We start from the raw sequence: 21013 nt of genomic DNA, 5'->3' as shown, positions 1-21013 counted from the left end.
CAAAGTATTTAGCCTCTCTTTGCCTTAGTTCATTCATACATAAAATGGGATTAATGAATCTCATAGGTTTCAATGCCTGTAGAATGTTTAGCATGGAGCCTGGAGCAAACAAAGTACTCAGCAAATTTAGCTCCAACAGCTAGCTACAAACAAAATGCTGTGAGGAGGAGTAATGTAAGCTTGATGACAGATACAAAATTTTGTTTTTCAAGCTCTCCCAAATGCCAAACACATAGTAAGTTCTCAGTATATCTCTCAAGTCAATTAATAATTGGATGAATGAATGAGTCATGAATTCTGCAGAGTTATTATGGAAGGTGTCCCAGGTCAGCATTTGAAACTGGTTTGTAGGATGAGGAGGGAATCACCAAGTGGAGAAAGAAGGAAAAAACAATTGTGGGGAAAGATACCTATCATAAGAGAGGAAACTGGGAATTATCCAGTGTGGCTAGAGCTTTGGGTACAGAGGGTGATGTTACCCATTTAGGAAACATGGAGGTTCCAGAAAAACTTTCTTTGAAGCTTCACTTTAAATATGAGAAACAGGCTTTAAGTCTTATTTGTGTTTTCTTAAAATTGCCCCACCCATTCCCCACCTCGAAGACTAGAAAACTAAACTAAAGGAATGGGGCAGTGGAATCAGCAATTAAGAACTATATTTAGGTTTTTATTTTCAAGATTTTTAGGAGATGGAGAATTTTTAAAAATAATGTCACTTAATTCTACTTCTCTGGTTTTGCTATCTCATATTCTACTTATGTGATTTTTCAATCTCAAGTAACCTAGGGAGCTGCTAAAATTCAGATCTCTGAATCTGGCCAAGATCTCTGCCAGACTTACTAAGTCGGGGTTTCTGGGTATAAGGAACTAAGAATCTATGTTTTAAACATGTATCTCACCTGACGTGCATGTTCAGAACCTCCACACATGTGATGAAAATGAAAATACAAGACCTGCCCACATTCTACTCTGTTCCCTTCTACCTTGTGCTTAGCTATTCTGGGACACAGGGTACAAGGGGGAGAGGTTATGGGGGTGTGCCTGGAGGGACAGGGCATGAACTAAGATTATAGCAGAGGAAGTAGATGGCAGGGTGGATGGGAAGGGCTTGTGGACATTCTAGGACTTATAGGTGTTCATAAATCATTTCTATTTGTTTAAAGCAATCCCATCAATATTTCCTTCTGATTTCTTAAGATTTGTTTTTTCCCTATGTCTGCAGATAAAAGAATCAAGCTTAATCAGTTCACTGTGTGAATTCAGGGTAGCACTTTGGTTCTCTTCCATGAACTTTTTTCCCAAATTCTAGAGATACGAAAAGTGTTTCTTCTTGAGACACAATTTCTTCCTCCTTCAGTTTGTCTTAGAATTTCTATAAATGAAGGCAGACAGAGATTGCAAGTGTGAGTATTTTCTCTTTGAAAAGATAAATTTCAAAGTTTGCAACTTTTTTTTTTTTTAAGTTCAAGATAAGGAAGATAGTCACTCATTCTATCACATCTGGAGGGATAAAAGAATAGCAGACTATTAAATTCCTCAAGTTTAGAATCTTACAGAAACCATTCTGACTTGTATTTATTATTGCTTAGAAAAAGGCCTTTTAACAAATTGTCATTTTTTTCTTCTTTAAAAACAAAGTGAAAGTCCTTGGCAGACATACTAGAAATACCAAAGGGCTACCCAATTCCTATTTATGTATGTGTCTCAGTGCTTAAATAAATTCAGGCCTTGGCTCAGTGGTAAAGAATCCACTTTCCAATGCATGAGACGTGGGTTTGATCTGGGTTGAGAAGATCCTCTGGAGACAGAAATGACAACTGACTCTTGTATTCTTGCCTGGTAAGTCCCGTGGACAGAGGAACCTGGTGGGCTACTGTCCATGGGGTCACAAAAAGAGTCGGACATGACTTCACGACTAAACAACAGCAACAAAGCACCTTATGGATGAATTCTTAGGTAGCCTTTAAAGATCAAATTTACTTAAAATAATAAAGAAAAAAAATATTCTTCATTTTGAAAACCGGGATGCAAAACAATATGTGCTGATCACAATTTTGTTAAATATTAATCACGTGGGCACACATGTACACACCCACAAACATATATTCACACAAGAAGGAAAAAGACAGAAAGGAAATTTACCTGATTTTAATGACATTTCTCTTTCAGTAGGGTGATTATGTGTAAATTTATTATTTATGCCTTTTTATTACTATCCTTCTTTATCCTCCTCAATTTATTTTTACTATAATCCCATGGTAGTTTCCTAATCAGGAAAAATTGTAGCATTTTATCTTTACATGATGAGCTTTTTCCAATCTTGTTATGAGTATATTAACTGATGGTACGATTCTGAGTTTCCTGAGATTTTTGTAGTTTTTACAGCTCACCTCCCAGTTGGCTTTCAGTGTCCTTAGGAAGATTCTTGATCAGGACTCAGATACTGCCCTTAAACTTCTAGTTCTACTTCTGTTTTGCACTGGAGGACACCAAGTAGGGAAGTACTAGTTTATGGCATCTAAATGGAAGTAACCAAGCAAAGCTAACTCTGCAGGACACTGGACGTCCCTGCGTTCAGCTGAGTTAGGTGTCACTGTCTTAGATACCTCAATCTGAAGAGGGTTCATTTCAGGATTCATTAATATTTCACCTTGTAAAACAGTGGGTTTGATGACCATGTTTCAAGAATTGGGAATTTAAATCTGTTTTGGAATGACAGCTGACTTTGAGGCATTTGCATTTTAGCATAGCACTCTAGGATCAAGTTTTTTTCTGATGAGGAAAGAAAAGCTAGATTCTTGGATGTTGAAGCAGCTAGCCTAAACATAGAAATCCATTCAAATTATCTGGGCACTCATTTCTCTGAACACCTACAGTGGCCAGTGGATAATTGTAATCTCTCTGAGTCCCTGTGGCTAGACTTGCAGTGCTGCAAATTTTCCTAGGAAAAGCAGAAAGTCAGGTCAATATTCCAGATGTTTCCAATGATCCAGACGTCTGGTGTGGTGGCAAGGCCTATCCAGATGGTCACTGAATATTTAATCTTTTGCCTAGATGTTGGCTGCCATCTGTACACCCAGGCTCAGAACCTAACAGGGCATCAGTCAACACCACGTTGTCTGTTAATTAGAGACTTACTTGAGTACATTTTGTCCTCTGGGTGCCTGCTATTTCAGTAATTGTTCAATCAGACACATTTACCTGAATATCCATGGTCACTTAGAAGGCACTTGGCACTCATACACTAATAGTTTAATTTCTCCCACTTACCCTTCAGCATGTGATCTTTCTGTCTGTTCACCAAGCTTTTATTATTTCCTTTTTCAAATTCTGAAGATTGTTGGGAAGAATCCCACAAATGTGGCTTGGAGGTTGTCCAAATTTAGGTATTACCCATCTGAGCAATTTCTGTTTGCTGGTGAATGAAGTCACCTGTTATACTATTGCTCCTATGCAGTAGAGCAGCTTTTCCTGTTATCCATTCTTGGTTATCTGTCCTCCTCTGGGCAGCAAGAAATCTTTTAAAATCCTCTTAGGATAACACTTGAAATCTTTGCCATGGCTTAGAAGTCATCTAAGGTCCTATCCTTGATCTCTCTCTCTCGTTTTGTTTTGTTTTACTTTTGTCACGCTTCCTTTGTTTACTTCTAAAGTAGCATTTCTTCTCTAACATCTTAACTTTCACACATTCCTGGATTCCAGCTTTGCTCTCTCTCTGACTCAGTAAATTTCACTTAGGTCTGAGATGAAACCTCCTTTGCTTAAAGAAGAGGTCCTGAAAATCCCAAGCAAGGTCAGTGTGACTTATCTATACATCATTAGTGTCCTGGTTTCTCTTTATATATCCTGCCCTTATCTGTAATTATTTCTTCACAGTCTTCCCTCTGGACTGTATGATCCTAAGGATCAGTAACTGAGTATATTTTTAAAATGTGCATCCTAGTATCTGGCACATAGTAGCATTTGCAAATATTTGCAAATTAGTGAATGACAATAAAAGAGAGGTTTAACTTGGCAAGTTTAGAATCAATATAAATATTGAATCAGTGCTTCAATGAATCAATGATTTGATATCAACAAATATTTTCTTGAGTATTTCTCCTATTTGCCAGGCACTGTGTGAGATACAAAAAAAGTAGTATAGTCCCTTTTGCCAAAAGAGGTATCTAGTTAAAATACTTGCTATATGATGACCACTATAGCAATATATAACTTTTGCAAATTTAATCTATAGGCATACAGTCATATTAATGACTGGATGAGTGATTATTTTCCATTCTTTCTTTCTCCTTTGCTGGTTTCATCATGACTGTGGTTTAAATGGAAACTTATGATGTTGGGTTCTCAGACTTCTCTTCTAGGGTCTATGTATTCTCTCTATTTTAAGGAGTAATTTGGCACTTACTGGCCTTTATTGCCTCAGTCTCAGGTGCTATCTCCATCTAGCTCAGCTGTTCCACTCTCTTTATGAAGCTATGGGACAGGGAAGAAATATTTCTACTGTTGTATGATGCCTGCGTTACAGGCCTGCCTGCCACTTCCTCTTTGGATTGAAGATAAAGGAGGAATGAACTGAGATCAATCTTTAATTCCTCCTGAAGCTAAGCACCTGCTAGAGAGAGGAGAGAACAATTTTCCCTTGTGGTCAACCAGGCATGTGGTATGGTGATAGAGATTTTTAGAAGAACTTAACCAATCTGTTCTGCTGGCCTGGCACTTGCTTAAGGTTTTAGCTTTAAAATATTATTTCTTCACTCAAATCTAGTATTAAATTCTGTTTTTCCAGATAGGTTAACATGACTTGATTTTTCAGGTTGATTTTTAACTAAGGACCAGTGTGAAGTTAGACGATGCTAGAGATGTTTGACTTAAGATGACCACACTTGAGGTGCTTGTCTAGGATAAGGGCAGTACAAAGAGAAATTAGTCAGAGGGTATCTATCAGGTGTCTGTGGTGGAGTGGGAAGGAGAATAAGGATGGGGTGGAATCAGGGTAGTTACTGGCAGCTGAGGAATCATAGCAAGAGCACTGTGCTTGAAGGTAGACAGACCTGCTTACTCTTGGCTTTGCTATAGATCAGCTGGGTGATCTTGAGTACATCCCATCTCTGAGGCTCAACTTCCTTCTTCATTGTATAAGAGGTATCCTCCTTGAAAGGATGGCAGTGAGACTCAAAATAGAAAATATGAAAAATGTTTGTAGATGGTGGCAAACAAAACCATTCATGACGTGTTCTACTGACAAAATATTGAGTTGATGGGCTCTAGAGCCAGACTGCCTGGATCTCAACTGTGGCTGGACCACTTACAGCAGGCTGACCTTGAGTAAGGCACTTCCTTTCTTTGTCTATAAGATGAGGATGCAAAAAAAAAAATGAGGATGCTAAGTGTATTTACTTTATAAGAGTATGAGAATTAAACATGTTCATATACATAAAGCTCTTGAAGCAATCCTGAAAGGCTGTGTTTAGCTCAATAAAAGTTAGATGTGATAATAATAATAATGATGATGATCAGGAGGATGATGGTGTGGGTGGTGGTTAGCAGACGCAGCAGCATCAAGAGGCACTGAGTGATTAAGAGTGAAAACTCGGGAGATATCCAGCTGAGTTCAAATCCTGGTCCACCCCCTTGTTAGTAAACAAGATGCTTCATGTCTCTGCTTCATTTCCTCATTTGTAAAGTGGGGATTAAATACTGACTGTTCAACAAAATGTTTAGGAGTTAACATAATTCATCTGTAGCTCACACAGTGCTTGGCACATATAAGTATCCAATACATTTTGGCAATTATTATTGAAAGGTCTGTGTTAACAAAGACTGAGAGTTAACAGGACTGGGGAAAGATGAACATAAAACCATGAAAAATGAGAAAGACGTTAAAATCATTCCCCAGGTATACCAGCTTTCTCTAGTTTCCAGGTTTTAACTCAGTATGTCTTGTGGCTGTTCCTGCCCTCTGCCACCTCTTCTATCCCCTTTTTGTCTATTTAGGTGACATAATTTGAATGTTTACCACATACCAGGCAGTGGGGCTCGACATTTTACAAGGGTTGTCTCATTTGATCCTCTCAGTGTCTCTGTACCATAATCACAGTTTAGGAATGAGAAGTACAAAGCACAGAGAGTTAGTTACCTTGTCCCAGGACACAGAGCTAAGAAAAAGTAGAGCCTGGAGTAGAATCTGGCCTTAGCAACTCCTCATCATAAGGCCACACTGCTGTACATTCCATATTCCCACAGAGCCTATGACCCTGTCGGGGCCATCAGGCTGGCTTCTGCCAGCTCCAACTTCAGTAGCAGTATTTTCTGCTCATGCTGCAATATGGCTTGCAGCCTTTTAGAGGCTATCTGAACCTTGCCGAAAACCAAAGTAGGTTCTTGATTTGACTAATGACTAAGGTACTCAGGGGTTATAGAACAATAGTTATTCTATTAGAAGGCAGAAGCACAGTTCTCAAAAGACTTCCAGAAGTAGACCACCCTGAGATCTCTTTGACATTGTGAAAGTGAACTATACTGAGCCCCAGTGTCTCATCTGTAAAATGTGGATAATAATACTTGTTTGAGGGAGTTGCTGTGGTCATCAAATAGTCTAACATGAGTCAAGTGGTTAGGCCTAGTGTTATCACCATTTATGAGGCACACACTGCACAACATGGCAAATCAGGGTTAATTTATCTTGCTACCAGATAGTATACAAGACTGGAAATCCAGAATTTGGCCTGGGTTTGGGTGTTAATATCTTCTTTGAGGGGAGGCATTGCAGAACTTGTGTCCCCAGTTTGTGCTCTCTAGCCTCTGGGCCTGTCTTCTGGTTCAGTGATAGGACTCTTGCATGCCCTCAAGAATGTTTCCAGATGTCCAAAACAGTCAATTTAACGCTGATTCAATGTGGTTTCCTGCGGGATTCACACATGCTTCAGAGCTTTGTACAAGTTGAGGGGCAGAGGAAGAGGATCAGCCTGGGAATCAGGAGCTGGGACCAAACCCAGCTTGGCCACCACCAGCATTGTGTCCTTGTGCCTGTTTCCCCATCTGTGAAATGGACATTGAGGAAGAAAAAAAACTTCCCAGAGTGATTGCAAGCAGTTAACTCTCAGCAAACATTTGCTGAGCACCTACTGTATGCCCAGGCACCATGTTGGGCTCTAGAGATCCACACATAAAGGAAGCATTCTCTGCACAATGGACAGCAAATGCCCTTCACTGATAGGAAAGCCACATGAAAGCCACTCTTCCTGCCAGACCCACATGGTCACACCTGGAGTTGTAGTATTTTGGCTAAATCATTAAGTGCCCAGGAAAATGAATCTGCTTTGTGGTTTCAAATGTGGCATTAAGCCTCCCCATCTCTTCGCTAACTCATCTGTAATGCCACCTCTTCCTTAGAGCTTCCATGAAAGCTTTGGGGGATAATATATGTTTCACAGGAGCTATATTTTTAAATGATTAATAAATTTTTCCTTTTAGCTTTTGAGAGTACAAGACCTTAGTTGCATGGGACATCTATCTTGGGAAGTACTCATGAAGCAATGTGAGCTTGGGGAAGGATGAATTAGCATTTGTTTCAGAAAAAAATACAAAGAGAGAAGGGGTGATATTCAACCTCTGACATTTAAAATAGGATTTTTCAGAATGGTTTGATTTGCTTCCCGGATGTTGCAGGAACACTACCTAAGGGACAGTTTAAATTATTATTATTATTAAGCTCAAAATGGAATTGGAACAAGAATTGTTATTTTTTTCTTCTTAAGCAAAGCATTGGGCCTTGGAAGGAAGACCAGATAAATTGTAGACAAATTGAATAAGTTATATTTGCTCTGCACATCTGGTTTGAAAACTGAATTAAATTTGTACCTAGCACAGTTTTGGGAACATAGTCAAGAGTTACAATTATTATGTTTGCTCTCTGAATTTATAATAATTACAATGGAATTATGCAAAGCAAAAAAAATGACGCACAGTCCAAAAATCATTTATATTTAACTTTTTCTGGTAACACAGAAGGAAAAGAAACCACGTGGGCTGAATGCTCACTGAAGACAGGAGCTGTGCCTCATTCATCTCTGTAACTCTGTCACCCCGCGTGGTCCTTAGAATGGAGCCGGCAGTCAACAATAAGTGAAAGAATTAACAAATTACTCCGTATGTGGGCATGCTCCACATGTGGAGAAGCAAAACTACTAACTTACCCAACTCACTCTGGATGGTATTTGGCAGTTATAACAAAAAAATCCCAATCCCTGGTGGGTGGTCTTAAGTCTCTGAGCTAGTTGTGTAACCCTGGCCAAGCTATTTAACCACTCTGCAGGCCAGCTGCTTCTATCTGCAAATGGAACAGATTATCTGCCAACCTCACAGGTTTGTTGTGAGAACTGAATGAGAACATTGTATGGGAAAGCAGAAAAATGCTAGAAATATGAAACGCTTCATTCCCAAGAAAACTTAAGATGAATAGGCCACCTGTGGAACTCTGAGACTTGGCTGTTGTTTCATTCCCAGGAGGACCAAGGCATTTTAAGAGATTATTTCATTATTCTTCCCTACCTAAGATTTAGAAAAGGTACAGTCTTAATGACACCTGTTTTTATTTTTATTTTCCATAAAATTGAGTGATTAGCATCCCACTCCCTCAGAAATCCATGAAGTCAGCTAGAGAGTATGATTTGAAATTGTTTCTCTTATTTTTAATCAAGACTTAATTCTTACTAACAGTTCTTAAATTTCTGGCCCCAATTGGCATCTTTTAAAACCAGACTGAAATGAATTTTATGACTTCATGACAAAGCCAAGTGTTCATTCTTGTCACTTCAGTCAAAAACAGATGAGGCAATTTGAAAAAATTTCAATGTAGACATTGGTCTGGAGCTAAAAGTTCAACCATCCTCTGACATCCACATAACATCTGCCTTCTCCATGTCTGTGGCTGAACTATTAGGTTGGTAAAAAATAATTGCAGTTTTGCGTTGTTGAACTTTGCCATTTGATACTGGAATACATTCTTAAATAAATGTGGCTATGTTATACATCATTTTAATGCACATTTTTTGCTTTATGTTTGGTTTTTTTTTTTGCTAATGACTTATTACTTGCTATAATTTTATATTTATTTTAGACTATAGAAATGATGTTAGACAAAAAACAAATTTGAGTGATTTTTTTATTCAAGTTCAAAATGGGTCATAAAGCAGTGGAGACAACTTGCAGCATCAACAACACATTTGGCCCAGGAACTGCTAATGAACAAACAGTGCAGTGGTAGTTCAAGATGTTTTGCAAAGGAGATCAGAGCCTTGAAGAAGAGGAGCATAGTGGCTGGCCATTGGAAGTTGACAACAACCAAATAAGAGCAATTATTGAAGCTGATCCTCTTACAACTATTTGAGAAGTTGCCAAAGAACTCAGTGGCAACCATTCTATGGTCATTTGGCATTTGAAGCAAATTGGAAAAGTGAAAAAGCTCGATAAGTGGGAGCTTCATGAGTTGGCCGAAAAAAAAAATTGTCATTTTTGAAGTGTCGACTTCCCTTTTTCTGTGCAACAACGAACCATTTCTTGATTGGATTGTGATGTGCGATGAAAAATAGATTTTATATGACAGCAAGTAATGATCAGCTCAGTGGTTGGACCAAGAAGAAGGTCCAAAGAACTTAACCAAAGCCAAACTTGCACTAAAAAAAGGTCATGGTCACTGTTTGGTGGTCTGCTGCCCGTCTGATCCACTACAGCTTTCTGAATCCCATTAGAGAAACTATTACGTCTGAGATGGAGAAACCATTACATCTGAGAAGTATGCTCAGCAAATCGATGAGATGCACTGAAAACTGCAATATCTGCAGCTGGCATTGGTCAACAGAAAGGGCTCAATTTTCCATGACAATGCCTGACCACATGTTGTACAACCAATGCTTCAAAAGTTGAACGAATTGGGCTACAAAGTTTTGCCTCATCTGCCATATTCACCTGACCTCTCTCCAACCAACTACCACTTCTTCAAGCAACTTTTTGCAAGGAAATCACTTCCACAACCAGCAGGAGGTAGAAAATGCTTTCCAAGAGTTCACTGAATCCTGAAGCATGGATTTTTACGCTACAGGAATAAACAAACATATTTCTTTTTGGCAAAAATGTGTTGATTGTAATGGTTCCTATTTTGATTAATAAAGATGTGTTTGAGCCTGGTTTTAATGATTTAAAATTCACAGTCCGAAATCACAATTACTTTTGTACCAACCTAATACATACAATGCCTTTGCCTAGTAACAAGAATGAGCAATTGAAAAATTCAGAGAATTTCACTATGAAGCATAGTAAAAGCAGTAGAAGATCTCTGAAAAACTATCCTAAGATCAATAGCATCAGTGTTACTCAATTGTTGATGTACACCCACTGTTTCTGCCCAGCTCTGTTACCCATCACCCTTAAGTCAACTGTCCCTCCCATCAACATTTTCTAAAGCCAATACTTCTCAGTGGAGCTATTCTCCATAATAGTGGCTCAGGGATAGCACCAAATTTTGTTGCATGAATTGTTAAAGTATTTATTGGTTTCCCAGAATCTACTTTTGTCTACTTTGGTGTTTCCTTTGGAGGAGCTGCCATGTCTTCTCTCTTTGTTCCTGTTGTTTGGGTGGGCTTGACCCCAATCTTAGATGCATAAGTGGGCATGTGACCTATGCCTGTGCAAACCAGCATTTCTTTCCTTTTGGCTCAGGGTTTGGTTTAAGAATGGATGCATGACCCATCTTGGACCAATAAAAACTAGGCCCTTGTTCAGACTGTTGGGAATAGAAGAAGCATAACTTTTTTTTTTTTCTTCTACATTTGAATCTGGGAGGTTTTTAGACTGGGACTGACATGCTGCCATTTGGGATTTGAAATGAAAGCCAGCATAGGGTGAGAGGAGGGAGGGCATAGGAGACAGAACCAAGAAATGGAAAGATACTACTTGGATGATCTTTGAGCCTCTGGATCTAGGCATTCCCAAAGCTTCATGTTTCCCCTTCTATGTAAGCTCATGATTTTCCTTTTAAATTGAGCCAGTTTGAGTTGAATTTCCTATCTATAGTGAGGAACTTCCTCATTTTTGTCATTTAAAGTCCTGCATCCCAGGAAACCTCTCATTTCTGGGCAAACTGGGATGACTGGTTATTCTGTTCATTGGCAACAAAAGAGCCCAAGCTGATGCAGATGTATATGATATAGTTCCTTACAGTTGAGGTGATGCAACGTTACAGTGCTGTGTATTGATGCAATGGGATATGGGGCAGGGTTTGGCCCAATTTGATGTAAGAAATAAGATAGTAGAACAGAGTCAAAGAAGGCAGGACAAAGTCAAAGCATGAAAGAGAGATTGCCTCTTCCCTAGAACCTCTGAGAACTTTGCTTCTGATTATCCGAAAAGGACAGAGTCAGGCAATACTGTTCTGATCAATTGGCAGAAACTGAAGAGTTGACAGGAAATGGTAATGCTATTCTGTGAACATGTCCCTCATACACTTATAGACTCTTTTTCTGTACTATGTTATTGTAATTACTGCTCATTAATTTTGGTGTTACTTTGAATCTTTTTGTCAAGCCATTAAAAATTCTAGTTTTCAAATGCGTGACATGACAATTAAAGGATATAGAATAATTGCCCTGACCCTTGATAGTTTCTCCCTTAATGTATAGTTTCTGTGTAGACTTTACTTCTTAATTTTAAGACTTTTAAGTGCAGACATAATTCTTGCTTAAATTACATTCTCCTTCCATAGCAAGTCAGTTTGAATGTGGGTGGCAGTCTAATATTTTTGGAACAAATTAATCTGAAACCTTTTAGAGCATAGTGATTTTACATATAGAATTTGAAGGAGTTTAAAACACTCTACTGAATATGGGTTCTTTTGAGATGTTAAATTCTCAGGATTTTTTGAGATGACTGGATTGCATTTGCAGGGGATCAAGTTATCCGCTGGGAGCTGGAAAAGCTGCAGATGACTTTTTAGCCTTTGATTCTTAATGTGCAGAGAAGGTTTGTGTCTGCAACAAAGAAGAATTTCAGAGATGGCAGCTTTGTTTGATGCCAGTGGGGGTGAGAAGTGTTAGGTAAAGGAATTATAATAAGATTTCTTTTTTTGGAGATAGGAAAAATAAAGATGGATAGAGATCCAGGGAGGAAAAGAGAAATACTTCAGTTTATAAAAAGTCAAAGATCTCTCTATTCTCATCAGCTCAGTAGATGATCTGAAGCTGAAAATCAGAGACTGTAACTCTGTGCCTAGAGGGGCATTTTATTTTTTTTTAACCTTACTAGAATTTAAATGAGTCAGATCTTAATACTTTTAAATTTAATCTTATGTGATATTTGGATTATCATGAATTCTCATGATACTATACATAGCCATATAACTCACAGCATAAGACATTTATGTATATGTTATATACATATATGCATAGGGCTATATATCTATTCATATAAATGCATTCATATAAATACCTGTATATATATTCAGAAGGATTTTGAACAAATGCCTATAGATAATTGTATTTAAGAACTTAGCAAAATGCAAATTTCATCAACATGACTAGGTGTATTGAATCTCTCTATGATTCTAGCAACTCATTGTCCATGATGACTTAAGAGTCAGATAATTCTGCTTCTTGGGGTTTCACATCACATCAGGGTTTAACATCAGTTCACATAGACAGAGACTTTGCTTTCTTCAAAGATGTACACACTCAAGATTTTTCTGAATAAGAAAGACTAATCTCTGGACCTTATAAAAACCAGAACAGGGGTCACTATGCTTGAGTCATGAGTACTGATAAACAAGCAGAGAAAGCTTATTTTGAGAGGAGCTTAATAGATACAAAGTGTTGAGCAAAACACTTTATATGTATTAACTCATTTAATCCTTATAACACCTTGAGGTAGATACTGTTACTACATACTATTTTACAGAAGAGAACACTGAAGCACAGATTAGTTAAGATGGAAAGCTAGAAAGTCTAGTGCCAGAGTCCACACTCTTGCCAACTATGTATACTAATGTTGAATACCTGAGCAAACGAGTGAGAGAGGTGAAGAGAGAGAATAGAGATGGGGAGGGGAGAGCCTGTGTCTGGTCACATCTCCTAAGGTCCATTTCCTACTTATGGATTCAGTGATTTACTATTACAGCATTTCAAGAAATGTTCTTCTGTTCTATCTAGTTTGAATGGGTTACTCTTTTCTTTTTTTTTTTGAAAGCATCAATATCTTATTTTATTACAATTAATGTAAGCATTTGATGCCAAAGAAATGAAGGTGATTTTACAAACTGAATTTTGGCAAGTCCATGGAATTTTCATTTTATTACAATTTTATGTCACATTAGTTCAAATGCATTTCTCTACAGCTACTCCAACATTGCTCCTTTGGAATTATTTCAGTCATCTTTAACATGTGACTTTACCAAAGACTTTGAATCTAAAATAGACATAAAATTTAATATTGAGAACTTTTAATTATGAATGGGGTAAGTCATCAGATGATGGTTGGGGCTGTTAATTTCCAAGGCACTTTGTTGAAATGTTTCTTCTGATACCTGAGGTATAAATGACAACCTTCAAAAAACATGGGCAAAACCAAAGTACAATGAAGAAGCCTCTGCAGCTTAATCCTCCCATAGTCCTTAAGCCTTTGACAGAAGCTAGGCAAAGCATCTTTCCTGCAAATTAAGTGGGTTTCCAGTATTTCCATGTAGTTGAGCTTTCAGAGATAGACATTCAAACATATCATTAGGATATACCATCTTGGCTCTGATTGCATTAATTATGCCTGAAAAGTTTAATACCCATCTAAGTCCAAAGGTGGAAGAACACATAAACAGATATGGTAATTGGCAAGAGCAGATTGTAAAAGGACGGTGCTAATGCAGCCCTGTGGGAACTTCTCTTTCGCAGAGGCCAAGTAAAACAGTCCTGCCAAAGATTACCAACAGAGTAAAAACAGTCAACATAGGAGGAGACAGAAATATTCTTCTCCTCCACTTATTACCTGCTACTCTGACTTTTTAAAATGTAGATGGTATTTAGAATATTTAGTTGTGTGTTGTTGTTTTTAAATATGATCTAATGCTCCATTTCTTCTTGCTTCTTATTTTGATGTGTCATCCTAGCTGCCTGTTGTATCATGTTAGGAATCCCATCAATAATTGAACAGGCTATTCCTAACTCTTCATTGATCAATTCATTTGTTCATGCTTCATATCTGAGTGGCTTCTTGGAGAGCAGGCACACTAGGAACTCAAGTAGCACTGGGTCAAAGGAGTGGGGTGGTTTCTCCTTCCTCTCGCTCTTGTCTTGCAGAGTGTGATGACCCCAGTGCATACAGACACCTTGGGAGGGGGCAGGGAGTTGGTGACCATGGATGGCAGCAGGGTTGTCCCTCACAGCACAGAGGCGAGCTGACCGCACACTCCATTCAGCATGCTCTGGTAGCCCGCGACAGGACCTCTGCGTGCCCTCAGCTACTCTTATTTGCTGATTTCTGGCTCAGAGATTTCTTTCCTTCCTTCTTCTTGGGGACAGTTGGAGCCTACATTGACCAGGGGGACCCAAACTTACTCATGCATCAAATTGTCATGGAGGCGCCTGTAGATTGTGAACTAACCCTCCGACATGGCAGGCTGGAGAAAGAGCTTAGGTGCCTGGTGTCAGTTTAAAGTTAGGCTTAGGATTCATGCCACAGAAGGGATGAGAGGCACAGGTCATTGTTGAAAGTAGGGTGACATACTTTAGAACTAAGTTTTCTTGGAGAACGTGCGAGGTACTGCCAAGAGGCAGTGGCACCACTGTCACCTCAGATTATTTGTATTCTAGCTTTTTGGATTCTCAAAAATATTATCTCTGTGCCAGCTTTCACTGTTCAAGTAAATGGTAATTGGAATTGGACAGAAGATATTTTATATTAGGAATCTAGGCATCTCCATGGAGATCCAAGTCACCAAAATAAGTCAGAGGCAGACTAATTTTTTTTTTTTTTAAGTCACTGGGAAGTTAGGGGAAGAGGAGAGAGACAGCTGTGATGTCCCAAAAAGAAAGAAAGAAGAAGTAGCCTCTTTTTCATATGAAAATGAGATTCCCTGAAAGCTTTTAAGCATTGAAAGTACCTCTAGTGACCTAACTGCCTGTTAGTGGTGACACACATTATTTGAAGAAATGCCAGAGGGAAAGAGGAGAAAATTACATTTGACCCATCAAATATAGGTAGCCATTGAAGGGAAAACGCTAACACAAAAGTCTCTTGAGTCTACACAGTTCCTTCTGGTTGTCCCAATATTTTACTTTTTATCTAAGCTCAAGTCCTGTTTGCACTGAAAATAGCTGAATTCCAGGCCTGCTGGCAATGAGCTGGGCTTCATTCTTCAAGTGTGAACTCAGTTTCAAAATGAATCTCTCCCAGTGAAAAGAAACAGGCAAAGAAACACTGGAAATTTGTACAGTTCAGTTTGTGTACAGATTAAGGAGAAGAGACTCAGTGCATCTGGAATAACAAGAGAGATTTTTTCTTCCAGGCAATGTAAAAAGGATAACATTCATGACAACAATAAAGGTGAGCTAATTAACTGTAACAAAGCACCATTCTTACTATGGGTCTAGTCCCTTATATGAACAAAACTGGGAGGATTGTAGAGATATAAAAATATCAGAATCCAGGGATTTTAAAGCACTGGGTGGTTGTTACCTGCCACAATGTGAGCAAGCATTTTTATTTTCCTGCCTGCCAGACTTTGTGTTTCTACCCTCATTCTCTGGTTTTTCAAGCTTCCAGCTCCTTCTGCCCATGTTTCTCTCCACTCTAACATTTCACCTTTCACACATTGGATTAATGTTGTATTGGGGACAGGAATCAAGAGAGAGAAGTCAGAATGGAGGAGAGATTGGAAGGTATGTTAGAAGATGCATCAGAGAGAAAATGAGCCTGATGTCAAAGAAGGGCCTAAGGAACTAACTTCAAAGGTATGTGACCTGTGCAGTCACCAGAGTCCTTGATTTAGAATGGATTCACCCTTGGTTTAATTCTCTGCTGTCACCATCTTGAAATCCTTAATAATTTTGAACAAGGAGCCTCACATTTTCATTTTTCACTGGATCCCACATATTATATAGCTGGTTCTGAGGCCTGGTTGGAAGTATGTCCCAAGGAGATGTCCAGAGGAATGGCAGGGAGATAGCAAGTAGAAAGTTTTCCCAGATTATGGTGAACTGGGTTGACATGGGAGGTCCAAGTCATGAACTTACCAGTACTGAATTACCACAAGCAGAAAAGTGAAGGTAGGAAGAAAGAAAACCAGGAAAGCATATGTGGTCTGACTGGTCCAGCCTAGGAAGCTACTATACTTCCCTTTCTCCTTCATCAAACATAATGATACCCTCATTTCCATTCATAAAATTAAATTCATTTAGGTTAAGATTTTGCCTGGCCTTTTAAAAAATTGCACAATGCAGTTATAGCAGTCATTTATGTTTATTCAATCAGACAAGAAAATCAAAGGCCACTCTGCAAGGATATAGGGAAAAAATGCTTCAAGAAGAAGAATCCAAATATGGAAAGGCTCTCAGAAGAGAACTAGTTTGGTGTGTTTCAGGGGCGGACAGAAAGCCAGTTTGGCTAAAAGCTAGTAGATAATGAAGAGAATAAAGAAACATGAGATAAAAAAGTCAGTAGAGGTCAGATCACCTCGTAGTCCAGTGGAGGAATTTAGAGTCTATTAAAAAATAATGGAGACCATTATAGAATTTTATTGTAGGAGAGAGGAATGATCCAGTTTACATTTTAGAAGCCTTATTTGTAGACGATGGACTGTAGTGGTTATACTGGCAAGAATGGAGACAGGAAGATGATTTAGAGCTGTGGAAGTGACCCAGGGGAGTGGTAGGTAGCTGCAACAAGAGAGGTGGCATGGAGATGACAAGAAGAGATGGGATTTGGGATAGGTTCTGGGGAAGGACTCATAGGACTTTCTAATTAATGGATGTAGAATGTTAGGAACAAAAAGGAAATCTGAGTGACTCCTACATCATTGATTTGAGTAACGGATGATGTTGTGGCCCCATTACTGAACATGGAATGGCTGCAAAGAAGAGAGTTCTGCTGTATGGAAAGTGGGAGTGGGAAGCACGAATTCTAATTTGGTCCCTTTCCATTTGAAAAGTCATTTGCATGTAAGTGGAGATGTTAGATAGGCAGTTAGATATACGAGTGTGGTCATGAGAGAAGAGATGTAGGAGAATTATGAATGTCAGAGTGGTTTTTCAAGTCAAGATGGGATGAGAATTACATTGAGGATAGAATGTCAAAAAAGATGATGACAGAGCCAAGGACAGAGCCATGGACACTCCAAGATTGGCGGGTAATGTGATAGTAGGGGATTGAAAACAGGGGAGAGGCTGTCACAGAGCCAGAAATTTAAAAGGGGGAACAATGACTTTGTAAATATCCAAGGAGAATTCAAGATAGAACAAAAAATTAACCATTGACTTTGGCAAAGTGAAAATGATAGTGACCTTGAAAAGGACCATTATGCCCAATCAGAGTGGATAGTAAAGGATGAAATAAAGATGGATGTGCAGACAGCAAATACATGCAGCTCTTTTGTGACTTGAGAGAGAGTAAATGGGTTAAGAGGGATTGGGAGGGGAGGAGAGAGAAAAGAAATAGAGCAGTAGTAGAAGGACATGGGGCCAAGGAAGGGTTCATTTTAAAAATCTTTTTAAAAATATCATTTTGAGGACTGGGGGAGGACCATAGCATCCTGCTCCATTTTGGGTTCTGTCAGCACCCCGCGTTCACGCAGCATCACTCACAACAGCCAACATAGGGAAACAACATACGTGTCCTTCAACTGATGAATGGATAACGAAAATGCAGTATTTATACTCAGGGGAATATCACCCAGCCATAAAAAGAAAGAAATACTGCCACTTGTGACAAAATGGATGAATCTGGAGGACTTTATGCTAAAGGGAAATTAAGTCAGACAGAGAAGGGCAAAACTATATGATATACGTGGAATCTTAAAAATCCAGCAACAAAACAAAACTGATTTTATAGAAACAGAGAACAGAATGGTAGTTGTCAGGGGCTGGGGGGAGGGGGAAATGAGCTGATATAGGTCAAAGGGCACACATTTTCAGTTATAAGATGAGTAAATTTAGAGCATAAAATTATATCATGGTGACTCTAGTTAATAATATGGTATCGTATACTTAAAAGTTCAAAAAAAAAAAAAAAAGTTCAAAATAGATATTAAGCCTTCGCATCACATAAATGACAGAGGAATCTATGTTAACTATGAGAAGTGATGGATCTATTATCTTCATCGTGGTCATCAGTCCTTAATGTATACACGTATGCAATCATCTCTTTAGCTATGTACAATTATATTTGTCAATTATTCCTTTATAGTTAAAATAAAAATAATTTATTAATGCATAAAAAAATAAAAAAAAAACCATATTTATACAGAGATATAACTCATTTAGTAGAGAGGAAAAAACTGATAATGCAGATACACTAGTATGATTGAAATTCACTTAATCAGCCTCTACTTCAGACTGGATTAGCAGTCTTTGTCTATTTTTAGGGGGGGAGGGGGGTAAAGCATTGATCCCCATGACTGGTAATTCACACTCTGAAGCCCATGAATAACTGTGTTTTCCAGTTTGATCTGTTGTTTACAAAGATACAGTTGTAATTAATCTTCAAAACTGCTAAGTCTAATTTATAGACTGAATGTTGCCCTCCACCTCAGTCCATTATGTTGGAGTCCTAACCTCCAATGGATTGTAATTGGAGATAGCACCTTTAAGGATGTTCTGAAAAGTTAAATGAGGTCCTAAGTGTGGGGCCCTAATCCAGTAGGTGCTGTGCTCAGTCATGTCTGACTGTTTGCAACTCATTAGACTGTAGCCCACCAGGCTCCTGTGTCCATGGGATTCTCCAGGCAAGAATACTGGGGTTGGTGGCCATTCCTGAACCCAAGTCTCTTGTGTCTCGTGCACTAGCAGGCAGATCCTTTACCACTGAGCCACCTGGGAAGCCGATAGGACTGGTATCCTTTTAAGAAGAGGAAGAGAGGTGCCAGGAGCATGCACACTGAGGGAAGATACCTATGTGACAATAGCCAGAAGGTGCCCATCTGCAAGCCAAAGGCCATCGTCTCATCCTGCCCTGTGATCTCAAAGGAAACCAAACCTTAATCTTGGATTTCTAGCCTTCAGAACTGTAAGAAATAGAAAAAAAAAAAAAAGAACTGTAAGAAATAAATTTCTGTTTTTCAAGCCACTCAGTCTGGGTGTTTTGGTATGGCAGCGCTAATTGACCAGTACAGCCTATTGTATTCATTTCTATAGTTATGTAATATAATGAAATACTACATAAAATGAAGAAACCACTAAAAAAATTGCTTGAAACATTAGCTGAATGCTTTGAAAAGACTTTTCAGTAAGTTACTAAAAACATTGATCTATTCTTATGAGCAACACAACTATAAATAATTGAGGAGCTCATAATAATCAAGGATGTTGGCCTCAGATCATTTTTAAGCATCTTTCCATTCTCCCTGAACTGAAAAGAAACAAAACTAAAATTTGTAGATGACACAGTGTATGCAAAAGGTGAACCAGAACTGCAAGTTTTGTCCTGCAAAAGACTGGCAAATGAATGAATGGTATACGTTAGTTATAATTATTTTAATGATACCCAGTTTTAGTTAGCATTTTGATTTATGGATCAAGTGTGGGCCCCAGCTGTGCCACATTAGAAGACACTTGCCTCAGAGTACTTGAGAAGTTGAGATAAGATGGGATCCAATGCACAAGGAGAAGTTTTCTTTGTTAAGAACAGGGATACTGCTTTCATTTTCACAAGCAGGGATTTAGAACATATGCTGTGGGTAAGTTGGCAGAATTGATAGTGAGAAGATGAGACTGTTCTGATCTCACTGCAACTTTTCCCTTTGAAGTCTGAGGCAAAGTTACTAGCAGAAAGTAGAGAGAAGGCTCTGGTGGAGATTTGAGAAAAAAGAAAAGTATGAAATAGCCATTTTGAAGAGTGGGAAAGTTAATTTACTGAAGAAGTATATAGGATCACTATACAATATTGAATGCCCATGTAAGATTTGTGGTCATAAATTTTAAGTGAGTCCAGTTAGTACGGTTGCTTAGTTTTCTCCAGTAAAATTTATCTGCATAGGAGACTATGTACAGTAAAAGTATATTTGAGTGTAGTTATGGTTGTTATTTGCCAGGCAAGTGTAACAGAAAGAGAGTGGGGCAAAGAAAATAAGGTGTTTTAAAAGCAGTTATTTGAGTGGTGCATTATGGGATTTGGGCAGGATAATAAAGAGGAAAGTTAGGACATGAAGCAGAGACAATTTATAAAAATGAAAGTAATGCTACAGAGAACTCTGGGGTTAAAGAGCTGTTGGAGGGGAAATATCAGCAAGAAATTACTGTAAGGGTGAACAGCAAGTTCAAAGTATGAACTGGAGATTTTACAAGTGGCACAGTTTCTGGTAATAAAAATGTATCCAGGAAGTGACCACATGAATGGCTGTCTGAGGTTAAGTGGTTAAACAGTCGTTTGAGCTAAAGGACTGAGAAGCCAAATGGCAGATGGGCCATCATGTGGAGGCTGAGGTCTACAGTCATGATGACAGAAGTGGTCCCAGAGGATAGGTGAGTCAGGGCCCATTACTGATGCATGAGAAAGAGTCATGAGAAGTTCAGAAGATGACAGAAATGGTAGGGGTCATCAAGTCTTAGTGTGAACGATATTTCCATACTGAGAGGAAGTTTCAATTTGATCATTGGAAAAGGAACTGGGCAATGTAAGAGTGTTACTTAGAATTGAGGGCCAAGCCAGAATGCAGGAGGGAGGGGAGGGAGTCACTGAGGATGAATTTGTTTACATGCAGACCAGCAGACTGGCACTGTTTAGTCTTATGATTGTACGTGTGTGTACATGTGCATGTGTGCACATA

At 38.7% G+C, this 21013-nt stretch overlaps 1 pseudogene; it reads right to left on the bottom strand.

The window, feature by feature from the left end:
- Positions 1-13793: 13793 nt before the first annotated feature.
- LOC122700801 overlaps positions 13794-21013 on the bottom strand; it is a 118292-nt pseudogene continuing 111072 nt past the window's right edge.

Source organism: Cervus elaphus, chromosome 9 (genome assembly GCF_910594005.1).
Source record: "Cervus elaphus chromosome 9, mCerEla1.1, whole genome shotgun sequence".
Taxonomy (NCBI): Eukaryota; Metazoa; Chordata; class Mammalia; order Artiodactyla; family Cervidae; genus Cervus; species Cervus elaphus.
This window is presented reverse-complemented; position numbering and strand designations above follow the sequence as displayed.